This window comes from Ammospiza caudacuta, chromosome 2 (genome assembly GCF_027887145.1).
Source record: "Ammospiza caudacuta isolate bAmmCau1 chromosome 2, bAmmCau1.pri, whole genome shotgun sequence".
Classification (NCBI taxonomy): Eukaryota; Metazoa; Chordata; class Aves; order Passeriformes; family Passerellidae; genus Ammospiza; species Ammospiza caudacuta.
Window position 1 is genome coordinate 25666105 of NC_080594.1, and position 21024 is coordinate 25687128.

General features: G+C 38.5%; 1 protein-coding gene across 2 annotated transcripts in view; it reads left to right on the plus strand.

Annotated features, from left to right (window-relative positions):
• The first annotated feature begins 735 nt into the window (after nucleotides 1-735).
• COL8A1 (collagen type VIII alpha 1 chain) overlaps nucleotides 736-21024 on the plus strand; it is an 87870-nt gene continuing 67581 nt past the window's right edge. The window contains exons 1-3 of one of the 2 annotated variants that reach the window (XM_058823488.1): nucleotides 743-792; nucleotides 5207-5331; nucleotides 17342-17468. The gene's annotated coding sequence lies outside the window, so the exon portion shown is untranslated. Of the gene's footprint in view, nucleotides 793-5206; nucleotides 5332-17341; nucleotides 17469-21024 lie in introns of both variants that reach the window. The other variant, XM_058823498.1, reaches the window with a different exon arrangement.

The window sequence follows — 21024 nt, forward strand, 5'->3', positions numbered from 1 at the left end:
ACCAGGAATGCATATTCCTACTGGTTTGTCTTTTTGGCTACATTTGCCTTTTGAGAATACGAGTTGGTAAAATTGTTTAGAACTCAGACACAGTGAACAATAAAACTGCTCTAAACTGAACTGCTACAAAGTCAGTGTGTAGATGGAATGCGTTACAGCTGCCTCAAGAAAAAGCTGTGCAGCTCAGCAAAACAGAAACTTAGGAGGGTTCCGGAGCTGAGATCTAGCAGATGTTTGGAATATAAAGGAAGTTCAATCCCTGAGAAAACAGACAACTTCAAAGATCAAGGGGCTGATTCTTCATAGCTATCCCTCTTCAGAAAGGGAAACACTGACCTTTCTGATAAAGATTTTGTATTAGTATCTGACTGCCTCAAAAATCCTTCCAACAGATTGAGACCTAGTAGTATTGTAACTGCAACTGGAATAATACAGAGATTTAAATTTAGAAAAATAAATACAGTAGAAAATCTTCAGTTAACTACAGATTTACAGAAAAACAAACAAAAAACCAAACCAAAGCCAAAAAACTCCAGCAAATAAATCCAACATTATTTTTCATGTATATGCCATCTAGCTTGCTTTTCCTCCCTCTCTCTGTTCCCAAACACTGCAATGCCTCCTGAAGGCTGTCTGCCTGCTATCTTCACTGCCCACCTACCGTGGGGAGCAGCTCCTCCCACCTGCACATAAAAGCCAAGTGCATACTACCAGCAGCAGATCAGAGCACTTTCTCAGTCCTCTACTGTTTTCAGCCAGTGATCTTCTCTCCTTGGATCTTGTGTACTCAAGGTAAGATTACTGCTACTTCAGGTTTCTGTTCTACCCAGCTCTTGTGAGGAAGTCTTAATGTGAACTCGAGCACTGCCTTGCTGGGTGGTGCTGGCTCCCCACCCCCCGCCTTTTTTTTTTCAAATGTAGTGTCATCTGACATTTAAGTTAGTAACAGTCTGTTGTTTTAGCAGAGAAATAAAAACAGATCTTGCTGGGAAACACTGTAGCTGGGAAAAGGGCTTCTCTTCTTTTCTGATGGATTTTGAAGAGATTAGTATACCCAGACCAATTATAGCGATTTATTATCCCTCTTAATAGTCTCCTTTGCAGTCCAGTCAAGTTATGGGGAAAAAAATCACTGTAAAGCTTCCTTAAATTCTGTTTGAGGAAAAAAAAAAAGTTGTTAGTGGTCATTTAAGGAAGGAACTGGGTTTTATTGCTAATATCATTGACTAGAAAAATTGAGACAATCTTGGGACTGAAGTGCATCTTCACAGGTTTCATTGCCTTTGGAAAAGGTGTGATGGAACTTAAGCCCTCACAGAAGCACAGTAATAAGACTAATGAAATTCATTATCTTGTACCAAACATACTTACAGTAGATATTTTACAAGCAAAGTTGTGTTTCTTGGAACAAGAGACCTTGTGTCTCTATGAAACTTTTAGATCAGCTTGTTTATATTTTTCTGCAGTTCTCCTACACAGGCATTTCTAGCGTTAGAGGAAGGAATAGTTAAGTAGCTTAAAGACAGCTACTAAACAGTTAAAACATTTAAAAGTGGTTTAAAAACTATATTTGCATTCCCATCCATGCATTTGTCCATCCTCAGAGATTAATCTATTAGTGACCAGTAGCAGTTTTTTACTTTGTGTGAGTCAGTGTACTTTTAGCACACACAGTCACCTGTTTAAAGAAATTCCATCACAGAAATCCTAATCCTACAATGCCTCTCCCCAGTGCTCAGAGAGGAAGGAAAGCATGAGCTGCCAGAACCAGCAGTTAATGCTGTCTGTAAATGCAAAATACAGTCTTCAGTTAAATAGTGGTATTTTCTTCCTAATGTCTAATTCTCTTTCTAAACTGAGTCCTTTTTGCTCTTTCACAGATAGAAAGTTTTCTCTAGAAAAGAATTATGTCCATATATAACTGTATTCATGTTAGCTGCAATACTTTAAGTGACAGTACTGTATAACAGCAGAACTCTGCTCCAAGTAGCCTTTTCTGCTACTTTATCTAAGATTTTTTCTGATTTTATATGTTATCTATTCTAACTAGTGGGGAAAGAAAAACACTGCCTTCAGCTATTTGCCTGCAAGATTACATAAGTATCTTTAAAAAAACCCAAACAACAAAAATCCAAAACCCAAATACATTGAACTATTCAGAAAACAAAGTACAGTGTTTTCTACAGCAAACTTACAGTAAAACTATTTTTGCATCCAGGTAATTAATATAAATTGCCCATAGAAGACAGGAAGACAGCCCAGTGGTTTTCATCATAACTAACATTAACTCTGAGCTACAAAATTTTATTTCTTAGTTAACATGTGATTTTTACCCCAAACCTCCCCTTTCCAAAAACATCCCTGTTGTAAAACACAGATATGTGATCTTAAGTTTAATACATACAGAATTTAGGTCTACAGTGAGGCAGTAAAGCCTCACACAGAGTTTTACTCCATCAGATAAATCAAAATTTTTAATAGAGCAAATTTCATGGGAAAAAAAAATGCATTTGCCACAGGAAATGTGTATGTAGCAAAATACCTTTTATTAAAGCCTGCTGGGAAATGTAATATTTTGGCATTTGAAAAATGGATTGCAGGACATATTAAGAAAACTTTATTCAAAGGAATGCATCTAATTTAGATCAGAATCTCCTCTGAGCAGTTTCTCTCAGGCTGAGTAGACAATTCAGCTTAGCATCATTTTGCAGCAAGGGATGAAGGGAAACTTCGCACAGCAGGTCTCCCAAGAGAACTCAGATGTCTAGGAATGCATTTATTGACCTCTGTGCTCATCTGAAACACCTTTTTACAAGATCAAAGCACGCTGATATTAAAATAAAAGTACTGTTTAAAGTAATGCTACAACCTGAATTAAGGAAAAAAATAAGGAAATCATTGGGAGAGCGAGGAATTCAGATTTTTTGAATAATGATCATAACATTTTAAAATAATCAAGGTAAAGAGACTATATTAATTTTTTCAGCCAAAGACCAGTTAAGTGTTAAGCAGGGATGCTAAGTCACTTCTGTTGGCAGTTATGCTTAGTTTTTAAGGTGTTCATTTAGGGCAGTAATATCTACTTAATCCGCTAGCGTAACTCTCAGTGCTGTTTAAAGTGCTAGACTAGATACATAGAAACAGAGGATAAACATATCTCTCTCTGCTTATCTGTGCGTACTTCTGCCACTGCTTGGAGAAATTCTTACCTTCAGGAATTTATTTTCACACCTCTCTTTAGGGACAGATTATGTTTTCCTCTGGCCCTACTGTCACTAAATATATAAATTATTTTACTCAAGGTCACACTGCAAATTCGTGGAAGAATGTCAGATTTAGCTCCTCTGGTTTCCAGGACAGCACTAATCCCACACTTCATTTTGTATTCCACCTTATAAAGTCCACCCCTTTGTAGCTTCTCTGTCTTTGTGTGACTCCTTAGGGCTGAACATCAGGGAGAGCTCCAGTGACAAATTTTGAGAGAGGTAATTTACTCCTAACACTTTCAAAATTCCTGTGAAACCCTTCACAAACCCCTTTACAGGATTTACAAATAAATCATTCTTGAAGGGTGTAAATAAACAATTAAACAAATAAGCAAATGCTCATCTCTTTCTTACACTCTGTGGTTAAAGGAGACCAGCCGAGTCTTGGCAGGCTGAGGAAGGAGAGATCCACTGCCATGGACAGAGAAATCATAGACAACATCTGACTATGGAACTCAGCCTTGGTAACTCAGCAGCAGTAAAGAGCTCAAAGAGAAGCTCATAGGGCTTAAGCAAAATTATTGAAAGGATCTTGTAGGGGACATTAAGATTAATCTTCCTTTCTTTTTCACTTCTATAAACATATGGGATATCATTTCATACCCATTCAAACAAACAAGCAAGCAAACAGACAAGAACCAAAGCCCAAATCACCAGCTTTGTCCTATCCCTCAAGTTTTCAGCCCTTAAGTTAATTTATTAGGGTACAGATTCATAATTGGTCCTATGGCCTTGCAAATACTGAATTTCAGAAAAACCTCAAAGCCAACAAAACAAAACCAAAACTAAATAAACAAAAAAACACACCTCACCCAGCAAATTCCAGTGCTCAATTTCCAGAGTTATTACCCTAGCAATAGAGGTCTTCTCTCTTACTCTTTTAACTTAAAAATTACTGCTAAGCATGCATTGTTTGTAGGGAAAGTTGTGAATATGTAACAGGTAACTGGAGGACTAGAAAAGGAATCATTAATGGTCATCTCACTATCTGCCACAGAAGGCAATTTTTATATATCTGTGAGCATATCTGCATGGCAGAATTTTCTGCCCCGCTATGTATCTCAGGGGAGGTAAGATTAAGTTTTATCTCTGGAGCTTAAATACATACCTATACTTTCCCTTACTTCTTTTGCCTTCCAGTTATTGTCAGCTGTATGTTCTTTCTTTCTACAGGGAGATAATTTTTAATTTACACTAATGTCATATTCCTAAAAGAGCAGTGTTTTAGTGGAGGTAATGTAGTGAGGAACAAGACAATAAAAAAACATTAGAGGTGGTGTGTTCAGCCTGTTAAAAAAAAAGCAAACATCTGTACTTAACTGTACAAATGATCTTTATTTTTGCCAGTTACACTTTCTAGAGTTTTGTGTGTTGTTGCCTTTTTTGTGGCTTTCCCTCTGCAAACAGAAATCAGTTGTGGATATACATTTATACATATATATATGTTCAGAAAGATAATGATGACTCCTGGTTGTGAAGCCTGTTTGTGGGTCTTGAGCAATAAGTATGCGTATTCCCTGTAGTCACCAGCAAACAATAATGCTTGCTCTCCCTGCACTCCTGAGATGTTGGATGTGTTTCTGTAATTGTCTTGATGTGTAATGAATTTAATGTCTCATAATTGCACTGCAGGGAGTTAATACCACTATGAAGCCTTGGGCCATGTTTAGGTGATCAAAATTTCATGCAAGTCCATATTTTATAGCAAAAGCAAGATAAATGCAAATTTGTCGCTTATGAATGGCAGATGAAACTGTATAGGGGTGACATGACATGGACCCTTTTCAGAATGTAGTGAGAATCAGTGGCCTCCCTTGGTTATAAAAAACACATAAAGCAGCCCTATGAGAGTGTTTATCACTTCCCTCTGCTGGCTACAAAGCCCAGACCAGATGAGCAGCTGTGTTTGCGGAGGCGAAGGTCTGAATTTCTCTTCTTAGTGCTGTGAGCCGGTGGTGAGCTGATGACTGTGGTGTCTGTGCACATCTGTGGACATCATTCTTTATTGGGATCTCATCAACAACCACACTGAGTTCAACATGAGGGCACTCAAAAATAATGCCTGGTAGGTAAGAAATTTTCCACTTTGGATGTGGAAGCATGACTGCAGCTATGCCATTCATAATTCTACATAACCAGGGCATCCTTCTGTTCTGCATCTTATGCACACCTTGCTTTTTCCACCTCTTCAAGACAAATGCATGTCTGTGCTCATTACACTCATTTTAGAGACATCTGGGCAGTTAGCACAAATATTCTTGGCAATCCTGAAGTGTAACACTCCAAAGTGACAGCTTCTGAGAACTCTCACATTTGCAAGTAAGAAGTAAATGGTACCAAAAAGAGCACTCTAACCGTTAAAAAAAAAAAAAAAAAAAAAAAAAAAAAAAAAAGCCAAACAAAGCAAAACTAACAAAAACTGCACCACAAAACAAAATAGAAAAAGAACCTAACTACTTCTTTTCCATTCTTCCATTCCTGTAGGATAAGGCCTATATAACCTGGGTACACAACTGGAGAAACAGGTCATAAAATTTATGCAGTCACTTTGAAATACAGCTGAGATGAAAAAAAAAAAAAAAAAGTACTGCAAACTTAAGAAAAGGTTTTTGTTTAAAAAAAATATCCATAGCACTAAAAATAACAAACTCCTGGATCAGCTATGCCAGTTTACTTCAGCTCCTAGGAATCTATCATGGCAATATATATAGGATACATAAAACCTATCACATTAAAGGGAGAATGAGGCAGAATTAACAGCTTGACATAGTAGATATCAAAGGTATATTAAAAGCCAGAACTTTGAAACATCTGCAGCATATGTTTCCTGCTAACTTAAAAAGCAACCACTCTTTCCAGACCAACATACTTCTGCATTCTTCACTCTGAAAGTGAGAGGCTGACAGTAGCACACTGTGGATTTGCATAAGGGAACTCCAACCAAAGCATTTGACCATTTTTGCAACAGAAAATTATGGAGAGTAAAACAAGTTTCTAACAAAACCCACTCTTATTATATGAAGCAACAACACATGTATGTAATACATAATTTCTGGGATGGAGATGCTTACTTTGCCTCTCACTCAACATAGTTCTTTCAGAGGGACAGAATGGAAGGTGGCACAGTCCCAGGGACACACAAACAAAAGATAATCAATTTACCACTAAAGGAATTTAGCAGTCAAGTCTGCTTATGCTAGCACATAACTCACCTCTGTTCTGCCCTTCCATTCTTCCCAGCGCACATGGAGTTCCAGTGAATGCACAGTATCAGAACAAGAGTCTTTATGTAGCTTGGAGATCTGAAATTTTCTTTCAGCTTGCCTTAAAGAATACCAGCAACAATAACAAAGGGTTCTGATATTTCCTAGTATTCCTTTTTAAATGAAGTAAGTGATCTTAGTTGAGCTCTCAGTTGATGGATATTAATGTAAAACACGCAACTGGGACACTTGTTGGCAGATTTCAGCAGAAAGCCAAGATGTAGTTGCTTTAGGTCAAAGCTGAGCAATAAAAGCAGATGTGTGAGGACAGTTTGTGTTGCCAGCGTTAATAGGTCTGCTTACGAGCAGCTATTATTGAGTGAACCCATCTCTGTGGCAAGAGTGGGATGACTTGTCAGTAGAGGTGAAAAGCCAGTCGAGCTGGGTGATAGCTGGTTGCCTGTGAAACTAATCTAATTCTAGTTCACTCTCAGTTCTTCTCCAAGGAAAACCTACAAACCCTCATGAAGCAAATTAAGGACTATTCAAAGGGGGTACAGCTCCTTTAAAAAAGAATACAATCTCTATGAGCAGATAAATACTGATTTCCCAATTACATTGTGGGCCCTCAAGCAGCCATCAAGAAAGAGTGTGTTAAAGCTATACACTACAAAAATATAAGAACTTTATGACTCCCTCCCCATTAACAGGCTAACCTATTTCAAATAGAAGAATTAATGCTACAATGAGTAACCAGGGTCCTCCCTCTACGACGTAACCTGCACTATAGATGAAAAGCAAATAAGCGAAGAGGAGTTAAGGAAGTATATCTCATAAGCACTAGCATTCACACAAAACATATGTTAGAAAATTAAGCGGAAAAAAAGACAACATTCAGTACTTATTTCCTTTCAGTCAGTGGCTTGAAGTGAATTTACCATAGTAGCATGTCACATTGTTTGCTGCAGAAAAATGCAATGCTTAGGCCTTTAGGAGTAAGTCTCTTGTGCTTTACTGATTCTAAAAATGTCAGTGCTTGTCAAAGTATTTTTGAAATAAAACCAAAACCGGGTTAATAAAATGAACGTTCCAAGACAATGCTGGCCAAAACTGTATCTTAGATTTCTTTTCAGTAATAAACTGCCTCTGTGGTTGCTGAGTTGATAGGGAAAAGGATTTAAAGAATCAAAGACAAGTTCTCAAGTTCTGGTTAACTCTGGGTAAAAACAAAAAACAACAACAACAACAACAAAAACCCCCACAAAACAAAACAAACAACAACAAAAAACCAAAACAAAAATAAACAAACAAAAAAAACCAAAAAAACCCCACCCCACCAAACAAAAAAACCCCACCACTGAAAACAGAACACAAGCCCTACAGTAAATGGACAGACTTTTGCTGAAGGTGGGCAGAGCTTAGCAAAATCTAGCTATACTTTCAAAAATAGCTGTAATCATTATTACGCTCTAGTTGAAGATACTCCAGGACTGCAACATTCACTATAGGTACACCTTGTGATATGCTGCTGTAGGTTACTGACAAGCCTCAGTACTTTAATACGTAATCACTGGCTGAATGTTAGGTCAGAACAGCTACCATGCCTGTTTATTAATTCCCTAAGTGAATTAACAACTGGAACGATTCTGTCCCATCTTATCCCAGCCTAATGGATGAATAGCTCAAAAATATGCTGCAGTGAAGGCTGAAGGTGTTCATGATTAGCTGAGTTCCTGCTGTGCACACAAGCTGCATTCAAAGCCAGGCAGTGAGAGCTCTGGACTGTTCTGCTTTATGTTCCTGTTGGTGCAGATGCAGCAGCAGGTTGTGTCTTCCATGGAAGAAAGTGGTGCCATAGTTGGACATTCTGTGTCTGTTAGAGGACTTTTTGCTCTCTTCCAGTTCAGCCACCCTGTCTAAATTTAGGATGCCTGTGCAGTACAGTCCAAGCTGCCCCTGCAAGGGTTTGTTGGGTTTTTTTTAGTTTTTATGCTTAGGAACTCCAACAGATTGTTATTATCTTTTGGATATCTTAATACATCAGGAAACATGGAAGACATTTCAGGATTGTTCCCTAAGCTTGCATTACTAGTCTCAGCTAAAAACATTGTTCATCCAGAAAACTGTATTCAGTCATCATACTTGATTAAAGAGTAATTTACAGGAGTATTTTTTTTTTTTAATGCACTGGTAGAATTAGCAGATGGCTCTTAAATTGTAGTTTAAAGGAAATCCGTTCATCTCAGGTATGTTTTGTAATGTCACCTTCATTCTGTTTTGATTTTAGATTGCTCTTAAGCAACTAGCTACAAATACTCAATGTTTTAAATCCAAGCGGTGGTTAGTTCTGGCCTGTGATTCTTATGGAATATTTCTGTTCCAGCGTCAGGATGAGATAACTCTTTGATTCAAATTTCAAGCACAAAAACTGCCTTTCACTGAGTTCAGAATTCACTTACAATGAATATTTTATATTATTCTTCTAAATACACTATTTTCAACATCCCATCTCTCCCTTCTATGCTAAACACTGTCAAGAGCTCAATACAAAATACAATACAAGCAAAATAAATTAAATTTGTGATTGCTCAAAAGTATTTTCTCTGCTACATGTGCTTTGAACTAACTTTTACTAGCTGCTTATCTCATGAAAACAAGTATTTCAACAATAAGTAAACAGAAGCCTATTATATTTTCAATGCTCCACTTGTCAAGCACATTTCAAGAGCTGGGATTTTAGCTTGGAAAATCACAACATATGCACAGCCTTATCCTTCAAAACAATGACTGCAGCTGAAACCAAGAGCTGGTCCTGCAATTCCCCCCAAACCTGAAGGAGACTGAGGAACTAACATGGCACTTTCTGGAGGCATTCAGCATCAGAGACCTCAAGCTCGGGCTGCAGCAACCCTTCCTTCCTGGCTTCTCCTTCTCTACCACCAGACAAGATGAGGTGAAATATTTTTGCTCTTTCAGCTGCCTATTGAGAGAGTTGAGAGAGCTTCAGGAAAACATGAAATGTACCTAATGCCCAAAAGCTATGAAGATAGCAGGAGTTGTGCATTCTGTATTCATTGTGTCCACTGTCAGTGGGCATCCATCTTCCCAAGCTTTGTTAATCTCACACCAGGTCTAAGATGACAGAAGCATGTGAAGGCCTAAACCTTAACATCAAGGCCTAAACCTTAACAAGGCAATTCTACCAACAAGTAATTAGTTTTTCTACCCCCTGGCCATCACTTAGAGCTTGCTTGTTAGCTGGTCTCTGTTTTGTGGATTAAATCTCCCTTCTTGTTGATTAGGCTTGAAAGTATACAAAGATTAGGCATTAAAGAACATCCTTTCTTAAGAAAATTTTACATATTCCATACTTTCCAACAAGCGGATTGCATTTAGCGATGATTGAGTTTTAATGGTGTTGTAGTCTACTCTAAAACAAAACCAAACTGCAGGGTGCCCTGAGGGCTTCACCTTACTCCATGGCCAATACCTGCCAGTGGCACGGCCTTGAGGAAAGCTGCCATGGCCTGGCGGGGGGGTGGATAGTTTACTCTCACCAGATTGTAGAGACATCTCACCCTCAACAGGCTGTGGTGAGGGCAGGGCCAGCCCAAGCATGGCCCTGGCTCAGGGCCCCTGTCAGTCAGGCTGGGCACCTTCTCCCTGAAGCACCTCTCAGCTCCTGCGGTGGTTGTGGTTCCCTCATGCTCCAATGTCAGCGCCATTTCTGCACAGGGGCAGTCAGAAAACTCATTTACAACCTGCGCCTCCCATTCCCAAAGGAGAGGCAAGGGTTGAGGAGAGCAGAAGCTCCCCACAGCCCAGTCAGCTGAGGAGCATTTATGGAAACACTCAATACATTTGAGGTTTCTTGGGTTTCAGAGTTACAGGCCCTGGGTTTTGCTGCTGTATGCCAGCCCTCGGTGCCCCTTGGAGAAGGATCTGGGCAGCATTAGCTTGCACAGATGCCGATGGTGCTGGAAGGCGAAAAATGAAGGGAGCTGCGGGGGCCGAGGGGGCTCAACTCTCAGCTGGAAAGAAAATGTCACATTATGTGAGGGAAGGCTGCTCAGAGAGAGAAGGAAAGCTGCTCCAGCACACACTCCAGGAGGTTCAGGACCTTTCAGATTTCCACATCTGGAGGCAAAACTGAAACTACTGTAAGTTAAAGGAAAAAAAATAGGAGGAAAGTAAAATAAGGTCAATTTTAAAGTTAATGTTCCTGGATCTTAAAATCAAAAAACCCACCTGCAAAAGATACTATACTGTATATGGTATCTAATGTAAGAGTAGCCAGTCCTGTGGAGTTGAAATTCTGAACCCTCAGAACTCTCCCAAAAATACCAAACGCTTGGGTGGGATGTGAGGAAAGAAATAGCATGTGAGGAAAGAAAATCATAAAACTACTGTACTCAAGAAGCAGGGAGTTCAGAAGGCAAACAGCTGAATGGAACAGCTTCATCATTTCTTTACAATGTATTTTCCTGGCACTGCTTTGTTCTGCACAAAGGTTTTTAAGTCTGAGTTCTTTTGTTCTGTATGTTACACCTGCTAGCATGGTGAAGTCCTGACTCATGATTAAGGGTTCGAGACAAACAAAAAGCAGTAGCTCCTGAACTTCAAGGCTTGTAAATTGTACACTGAAGAAAGCTGACTCCTGGACTCCTGCTCCAGTCACTTTAACACAGTCCTGTTTACACAGATGATTGGTATGTCTGGAAAGACACTATGCTACAAATGCTTCACCTCCCTTTTGTGGCTTCAGAAGCATCCAAGGACCTCACACACAGCGGGTTAATAAATTTGTCCTTACAAGCACCCTGACAACATCACTCTCATTTTAGAGGAAATTGAGGCACAGAGAAAGTTCCTTGTGTAGCATTTCAGGAGATTGTTTCTGTCCAGATTCTCAAGTGTCTTCCCATCATGATGGGAGCTAGATGGAGAGTTTGATTTCCATCTGATCACCTCAGTAAGAACCAGATTTTCACAAGTGATCAGCACCCAGTAGCTCTCACAATGACACTTGCAGACAGATTTTCTAAGTTCCTTTGATCATCTGTCCATTGCCTCAGTGGAGGCAGAGAGCTTTTGAAAAATCTGATCCTGTTAGTGGGTGCTGGGCACTTCTCAAAATTCTTCCTTAAGTGACCTGGCCAAATATGCAGACTAAAATCTGAGCAGAACAATTTTTCCTAATCCCTAGGCCAGTGATTGAACCTCAAGTGTATTCTTCCATCTTCAGCAGAGAAAGAATAGTTGGGGGGCAGCAGTCAAAATGCCAAACACCCACCAGTATCTGTGCCTGCCAAGAAAAATGCCCAGATACTTTTGGACAAACCAGACAGCCACATTTTGGTACTTTCCTGAGAAAGAATTATTTCTAGTAGCAGTGCCAATCTGGCAACCTGGTTTATGCTCTTTTCAGATGTACCTCTTTCTTTCTGGGCTAAAACCTTTGTGAACATGCCCCCATAACAGGCACACTCTCTCCACTCTTCAGAAAAAATCAGCAGCTATCCAAATACTGTCCTGTCTTCACTATTCTCAGAGAGCCAGGCACGCTTGGGCAAGACAACACTATTTTGTGTTACGATATTAAGAAGCAGTGATTGTGTCAGTGAAGATTCTTGTTTTCATTGAATATTTAATTCATTTTTGAACATAAGCAACCACTTAGATGCAGAGAAGGAAACACATGCTATTCTTGGCTAGACTTTATCTCTGTGGGAAGCAGCAGCCTCCTTAAAGCAGTCTCTGTACACTGTATGATTTAGCTACATTTATGATTGTCCTGAACCTCAAGCAAGGACCTGAGTACCCAAGAGTGTATATGTGTGCAAAACCCCCAAGCCCCAGCATGGATCCTCTATTTTATGACCTGTTTGTGTGGGGTCCATTTGCAAATTACAGTTTCTAAAGCCGTGAGCTAATGGCTAACTTATAACTTCTTCTTCAAACTGACTATGTTCATTCAGCTGCCAATTGAGATGCTGCTCTCTGTGTCACTCAGCAGCAGCTTGTTGGACTATCACAGGACTCTGTGTCAGAATCCAGCTATCATTAAGTGTTTTGTCTTTCCTCTGTCCCCAGCTTTCAGACCACCTCCCAAGTAAGTATTTGACCAGTCGGGCAATATGAAGATAAGGCACACATCACTAGTATGCTTTAAGGGAGCACAGATATCACATGGTAACATATTGAATGAAAATGTTTACAGAAAAATAGTTTTGTAAAACAGCTCAGACTAAGTTGTTGCTGATTGTTGAGCTCAAGCTTCAAGCTGTATAAGCCAAAAAACACAGCTGTATCTTTTCTAGCTGCAGCTAAAATCAGCAAAGTGTACTAGAAAAACCTTTTTGGGGGAGGGGGGTAGGGAGATATTCTCCTAACAGAGGATTACATCTAGAAGTAAGTGTGAACATTTTTCTGCTTTGCTGGTTCTGTACCTGCAATAGCACACAACATAAGTGATGATTGTGGTTTGTACTTTGATTGTTGAATGGCTGCTTTCACTTGATTCTGACATCTGCTGCAGTAATTATTCTAAATCTTGTCAGAAGCTGGACTTCAGAGTACTGCCCCAGTCTGATAATATAGCCTCAGCTTTACAAACAGAAAAAGTGAGGCAGGAAAGGATGAGCTCATGAAGCATATTTATGCAGGCAATTAATGGCACATGCTTTGATATATGTTGTGACCTAAAATTTTAGAGGGAATGTCACAGAGGAACTTGGTTTGTGATTAGTTGTACTGTGGGCCTTATGGTTTTGTTAGTAAATTCATCACTACACCTTTTCACTTCTTCCATCTTGTAAATTTTTCTTTATTTTAAATTCTCTTTTCCTGTCCAAGAGAAACCAAGGCATTTCAGTGAAAAATCTAGGGTCAACTGAGGGCCCGATCAAGAAGTCTGTCTTGGGTGTCACTGCCTGTAAACTCAAAATCTAGCAACAGTTCAAAGAAAGGTCTTAGTTCAGAGAGCAGTGAGGTAATCAGGACACAGCCTGCTGGTAAAGGACTGTGAGATGTGATCTTGGAGCAGAGGTACCAGAAAGGACTCGTGAAAAAGGCTGGCAGGTTTGATGTGTCCAGCCTGATGTGCCTTTGGAGCAAGAGCAAACAGGAATTCCACTGATGACAGGGAAGGACGCTGACAGTAAGCAAGGTTGATATGCAAAAGATAGACCCTTCTGTGCAATTGGCTTACTCTGGAGTCCAGGTCTTGGGACAGTAGGGCTGTTCCAATTTGCTTTTCGAGCTATACATATCAGCACTGACTTTTTCTCCTGGTCTTAAATGTAATTTATGGCTTACATCTTTTGTATTAACAAGATTGCACAGAGACTTAAAGGTAGGATAATCAAGTCCAGATAATCAGTCTCATTGTGAGATGCTGTTACTCTGGGAAGTCTGTGTTTCTGTCAAAATTTGTCAAGAAATGCACTCCAAGAATTGGGAAAGATTTCCTTTTAGTACAAATGCTTGAATTTTCACTAGGAAGCTGTTGTTTTGAATTTACATATTCTGAGAAAATGTTTTGCTTATAAATTCCTTCTTATTCCTTCGGGAAATAATTGGAATTATTTATTAAATATTATCACTTAGGATTGGAAGAAAATTCACTGTCAGGAGAGAACAGTCAGTATTTCCCAAATCATTCTTCTCTTTGTGCCCATGCAAACAATCACTTGAAATCACTGCCTGACACAGGACTTGTAAGAACCCAATTCCCCATTTTTAAACCAGACAAGAGAAATTTGTACTTCATGAAACTACAAAAGGCACCCTCCCTAAAATGAGTAGTGTTCCAGCCTTTACAGATTCACTCATGACAAAGCAAAACAGTCTCCTGACTGAATTTACACAGCTAAATAAATAACTTTTTAAGAGTTTAAATGTCATTGTGAAAGTAAAAAGATGAAATGTCCTGTAAATCATCTCTACAAAACCAGAAGTAGTTACATTATAAATAAACAGAGTTTGCTTGGTATTAGGGACATAGGAAATTCCATTCAAGAACAGACAAATGGCACATCTTGTCTGGTATCCTGCATCTGGCACAGGCCTATAACAGATGCTTAAAATACTTGGCTCCCTTGGTCCCACAGTCTCCCCTGTTCCACCTGCCACTAACATTATAAATCACAGTTTTCCTAACTTCTGGTGAAAGTCCTTGCCCTGCTCACTTGCATAATGTGGGAGGTGGAAGCAAGAGCCAAAGGAATATATTTGCCCTGTGTGATCGTTATTGCACTCTTTGGTACTGATTTTGCCCAAACTGTGGTTCTGACTGGTCCATAACATGTAAGGCATTGCTGCCTGTGCTGCCCATGTAGCCAGACAAAGCTGCTTGTAGGTGAGCACCATGCCTGGCTCCAGGGAAAAGGGCAGGGACCCCTTTTCATCCATATTTGCACACAGGAGGCCAGCACAGCTACCACTGGCCTGGTACTAATCAGCTGCCCTCTTTCTATCAAGGCACTGCCTCCTAATTGCCCTCTATTGCTCAATGACATTTATATCCTGATGTTGCTTTCTTAGTAACTTTGAAATTTTAACGCATGATGACTAAAATTTAAATTAGTTTATTGTTTATCCAGGAGAGTTCACTTTTGTCCTTATTCCAAAGTTTTTCAAATATGGTTCATCTACCCAGTGGGCCACTTAATGCAGGTTCTCCTCTTCAGGTGACTTATGCTTCTAGCCATTATCTCCAGTGTGACATGCCTGTATCCAACAAAACTGACTGTGACATTCTCCCTAACTAGAGATGTTACTTGCCACAGATGATCTCCGTCATAACCAGCGTTAAATTCAATGGTACAGTTCATTAAAGGTCTCTAAAACAGACAAATGAAAAATCAAAACATTCAAACTTAAAAAGTTAAAAGTTTTAATACCCTATTTATTAATTGCATTAAAGCCTCTCTGTATTCCCATGTGAAATATAATAGAATATTAAAAAGGTTAAAGAGAACTTATGACTATAGGTAAAGCAACCAGCCAGGAAAAAAAAAATTTACATTTGAAGGAAAAAAATTGTGCCCCTCGATTTGAGCATATTGTCTTTACAGTTGCTAAACGATGCTTTTAGAGACTGACCTAATAAATCTTTATGTATTTATTAATCAGGGAAAACTCAATCCTGATGGTGTGCAAGGGCTGTTGGATACAGTTTGATATCTGTTTTCTCCATGCTCAAGGATTTTCTGATTTTGGTTCCATCCTACTGAATAGAACATTCAGTGTCAAAGGTCTGAATCTAGAGCAGACGTTTGATCTAGCTACCCCAAATTTTGTACGAAGGACAAAATCCACAAGGGACAAGACTTGGCCACATCAATCTTCTTGAAAGAGTGGACATTTTAAAGCTGCTACAGTACCTAGGAGAAGTTTGCATCCTTTAACATATTCTAAACTGATATTACATTCAATGAGGTTCGGTATTAACAGGAGCTCTGGGACTTTATGTACTTCTTTCCTGTTTCACAAGAGCAATGACTTTCAGAATATTCATCTTATTCCAGTCAGGAACAGTTGTAGAGGTTTTTCAAGGCAGACAAATGAGTCAACCACTTGTTCCAAATAAATGAAAATGGTGTTCCAAGTTTCCTAGACAGCTTTAAAAACTACATACAGTAATTCAGCTGCTTAATCTATTATGTTCTACATCTCACATTTAAGAGGACACAAAATTGCTTGCATTTTATTCCAGATATAGGTTGTCCACAGCCACCTCATTTTGTCTCTGCTGTTAACATACATGCTGGCCACCTTGCTCGTGCCATTTCTAAAAACACAAGTAGCACTCTCCAGAGCAAAGAGAAACTGCTGAGATTCCCAGACAGCCACAGATATCCTAAATAATAGTGAAGCAAATGTCCTAATGTCTGTGATTGCATTAGCCCATTTGTTGAACAAAGGTGTTCATATTTTGCTCTGTGAGGAGAAATGTTGCAAACCTCAATTAATATATCCATTACAAAAAGGGCACGAATTACAGCTTTAACTGTGCAGTAAAACAGAACATCTGTGTGAATAAATAATTAAAGGGAGATATATGAAACTATAAAAATAACTTCTTTACTGCAAACCTTGCCTTAACAAGAAACATAACTCCTTCCTCCCTCAAGAAATCTGAATACACTGACTCATGTCTGTTTAAGTGTCATGGTAAATTTGTTCTTTTATAACATGTAGTAGTTTAGCTTTGAACTTCTGAGTTTTGGAAAAGGCAGAGCGGAAAAATGTTTTCATAGGAGAGGAGTGCACATTCCAGAGCTGTCGACTGTTACTCATTTATGAGGCAGAGGAAAAACTACTTTGGTTTTAGCTTTGGTTGATGCAATTTGTTGTCTGGTATTTTGTGATAAACCAGAGCTTACACTGTACACTGAAGTACTTCAATTTTCTCTCTCATCTTTCCAGCTTTTGGTTGTTTAAAATTCTGACCAAGCTTGAAATTGACTGCTGTTGAGGAGAGAAAAACTAGTTGTGTACAACTACAAAGAATGATCCTTTGTAATATACAAAGTTGTCCAGTGAGAAAATAACACAGTTTTCTGTGAATTATAGAGCTGCACCAAAGCATAGGCAAGGAACGCAGATGATATAATACATAAAAACAGAACAAACCAAAATATGAGCTGTTCATGGTGCCTTTGTAACCTGAGCAACAGTTTTAAACACAATTTTCCCTGCCTGTTTCATGTTTCTTTCATGTATTAATGTCTGATTATGTCAAAAATTTTAAAATAAGAAAATAAAATAAACTCTCAGTAGCTTGTTTATTCAAGTCAAAAATATCTTTTTGCTCTCCTGCCTTTTTGAAGGCTATTAACACACATTCTTTCTTCCTTCTCTTTCTAGAAAAGAAAATGCAGATTGTCAGAATCCTTCAAATTTGATACTCAGCACTGTTGTGATCTCTTCATTACTGGATGTGGAGTCTGGACCTCAGAATTGATATAGTGAAGTACTCCTCTATTAAACTGAGGTAATTTTCTGACATAATTAATGAAAAAGTCTAATGCTGAAACAATGCAATTAACATGCCTAAGTTCCATTTCCTAAGAAAAGTTACTGCCATCAAAAAGGATCTATCTTGTCAAAAATCTTCAGAGACAAGAGGTAGAAAGTACATGAGAATGCTGACCTCTAGGCAGAGATGAGAACTTCTCCATTCACAAAGCCAGAAGATGTCAGGATATTCTGGGAGAGGGAGGCTTTGCTGACAACAGAATCTTTTCAGATGCAAATTGAAATCAGTTTCTGCTCATTGGGATAGGCATGCCTACAGTGGTTTACTTCATAAGTATGACTCACTCAGCAGGAAAGCCCACCAGTCACTGGTCAGCAGTGTCACGTTTTCCCTGTTCAGCATCCCTCGATGCTGAACAGCAGTTCAGCATCACAGGGATGATGTAGGCACAGTGTGTTACAGGAACATGCAGCTGACGATGCAGACAGGATGGCACTCAACTGTAGAATTGTAGTAAAAAAATACAACCTAAGCAGGTGGCTCTGAGGCTTGCCCATAAGCATGCAGAGCTATAATTAACTTCAGAACCAAGCTAGGTAAAGATGATTTTCAGAAAGTATCTTTTCCTTTCCTGGCACACCAGTAACCAAGATACTGTCAGTTTTAACATATTCCAAATTGAATCGATGAGGTTGGTATTAATAGGAGCTCTGTGACTTTCTGTACTAATACATAGGGCACTAATAATTCTGTACCCTAATAGCATTGCACAACATTCATAGTATATTAACATGAATCCTGAAGATTTAAATGGGTTGTCATAAAATCACCACTCCAGACAAAAAGAAATAAAATGCAGAGCTGGGAGCACAGAAAAATCAGCTAGAGGATAGATATATCTAACAAAGCTGCTGCAGGCTCCATGTTTGCTTTCAAAGTACTAGAATTCCATTACAAAACAGTAACCAACATGGAACATAGTTCTTTGAGGTCATTTAAAGCTTGTCTGTTAAACAAATGATACTCCAGTTTTATTTTTTTTCCAAGGCTTCATATTTCTTACATATTTTCAGCAATTTTTGTCCTATCCGTCTCCTAAACTGGCACATTGGACTGCTGAGAAATTCTTTGCTTAAAGCCAGAACTCTGATTTCAATACATTTCTGTTATTAATATTCCTTAAGTTACATTTCAGCTTCCAGTCAAGGTTTGCTGCACCAGTTTCTCTTTTGATGCGAGTCCACTGTACAGTACCTTGGATTTCAGCTAGAATGCACACCATGTCATATGAGCAGTAAAAAAACAATATAGCTCAACTTCCCCAAAGTAGGTTGAATCAAGAGTGTTAAGGATAATCAAAACCATATTTTTACCAGCAAGCAGAGCCAGTAAGTCATTGAAGCTATACAAGTATATTCATGTCCACATTGCACTTCATTAGAATAAGAATCTCACACCCAGGAACACAAAAATTCAGAATATTGAATAATTGTGGAACCAAAAAAATGGAATACGATGGTCTTTGCATGAGAAGTGCATCATAAAATGGATTCCAGTAAAACAAGGTGATTCTTCAGACTTTGTATAAACTTTTTTATGCCTTTCTTAGCAGACACTGGAAAACGTGAAGGACTTTTGTACAGAGCAGTATTACTTACAGAAGAATTTATTACTTACAGAAGAATTTATTACTTCTTTTCTTCAGACAAAACTCACTTACATATTAATTGATATACAAATACTTGCAAGTATGGAAGTGCATGTATGTTTCCAGCAAAGCCTGTCACTGAATATTTAAGACCACCTGATAGTCTGTGGTAATGTCAATAGATAGTTGCCAGTCAATTTGATGTTTTATGTCTACAGGTTATTCTACACACGAGAATACCTCTGTGTAAATGCAGCAGTATGTTTCTTATAGATGTTTATATGCAAATCTTTACAGTACTTGTGCCTAGACCAAATCTGAATTGACTGCTGTCACTGAAAGCAGAATCTGTCTTTGCACAGTTTCTTTCATGTTTATTTTTTATTTTATATACTGGCTTTCTTTTCACTGCTAACTACAAAGGCTGATTTATCAATATAAGTGGAAATTACCCAAATAGCAGCCAACATAGAACAGAGTCAATAGCAGCAATTCATGAAATTAAATTTAAATTATTTAGTCAAAACTAAACACTTTCCTTATCTCAGAAAGGTAGCACTGCCAAATTCAGCCAACTTGTGGCTACCTGAAAAAGGGAAAAATTTGATCACATATGCCTGAAATCACATATTTTTAAGTTGTTCTAGCCACAGTGTAGGCATAGCTTAACTGAATGATTTCACCATGCAGAGTTATTTCCCATGTTCCTTTGTTAGTCCAGTGGTGTAAAAAAATTCAGGAACTGGAAAGTCATATGATCCATAGAAAAGAGAATATTGTAGTTTCTAAGAAAAATATTTATTACCGAGTAAGCTTTTTTGATTTATTAAATGATAGCTTCCCATCATAGTGGTTTTTGATATGGTGCTTGAAACCACAATGATTGTAAAAAGCCAGCACCTTATTTGTTTAAAGGCACTCACTTGTGTTTTTTCTTAATATCAGACCACGACAATGCCAGATTCATAGAAGCTTGTCCAGGAATACGTTTTGAAAAATTATTTTTTTCCTAGAGTGTCCATTAAGCCAGGGCAGGCACTGTGTCCCAGTCCTAGTCTTCTAACATTAGATTTATAGGATGTTATAATTAACAGCAGGTGATGGGCAGCACTACATGCACAGCAAGCAAAGTGAAAAGATTGGCAGCTAATAGCTACTTGTGAATCATCAAAGTTTTTCGTTGGATAAACTCAGTAGTAAACCTGATAGGTCTTCTGGCAGTTGTTTTGGGTTGGGTTCTTTTTGTTTGGTTTGGTTTGTTTGCTTAGGTTGTTCTTTTATTCCACCACCACCCTTGATCCTTTTTCATATTAAAGATTAGGGACCATCTGTTTGTTTTTACAGTTGTGTAGCTTTTCCACTTCTGCATTTACTATCTATAAAGAGACAAATTATGCTTCCCTACTCACAGAGGACTTAGAGGATTACAGACAAGTCTACACAAAATTTTGAAACTATGCAGATTTTTAAGAGACACTTGTGTCTCTATTATTCCAGCTCTTTCAAACTTGTGTTCTGTACAAATAACAGGGAAAAAAAGGTTCAAAACACATACACCCTCCACTGCAATGTAAAGCAAAGCTGTGCTTCAGCTTAGGGCTAAAAAGGAGGAGGAAAGACCCTGAAACACATGAATTGGCAAAACAAAAATATGTCCCAAATGAATTTTCCTTTGCATTGCTAAACAAATACCATTTTTTCTTCTTCAGCTGTGGGAATATAAACAAGGCAAGGTATGTTGGGAAAGGCAGTGACTTTGTTTAACTAAGTGAAGGACACGCATCCCAAATCTACCAACAGATCTAAACTGCTATGAATAATTCTCAATGTACTAAGCTGATGTGACCATGATATTCATGAGCTAATTATATGTTGTAACATATTGATTATAACACAGAAGTATTTTATTGTCATTAAAAAAAC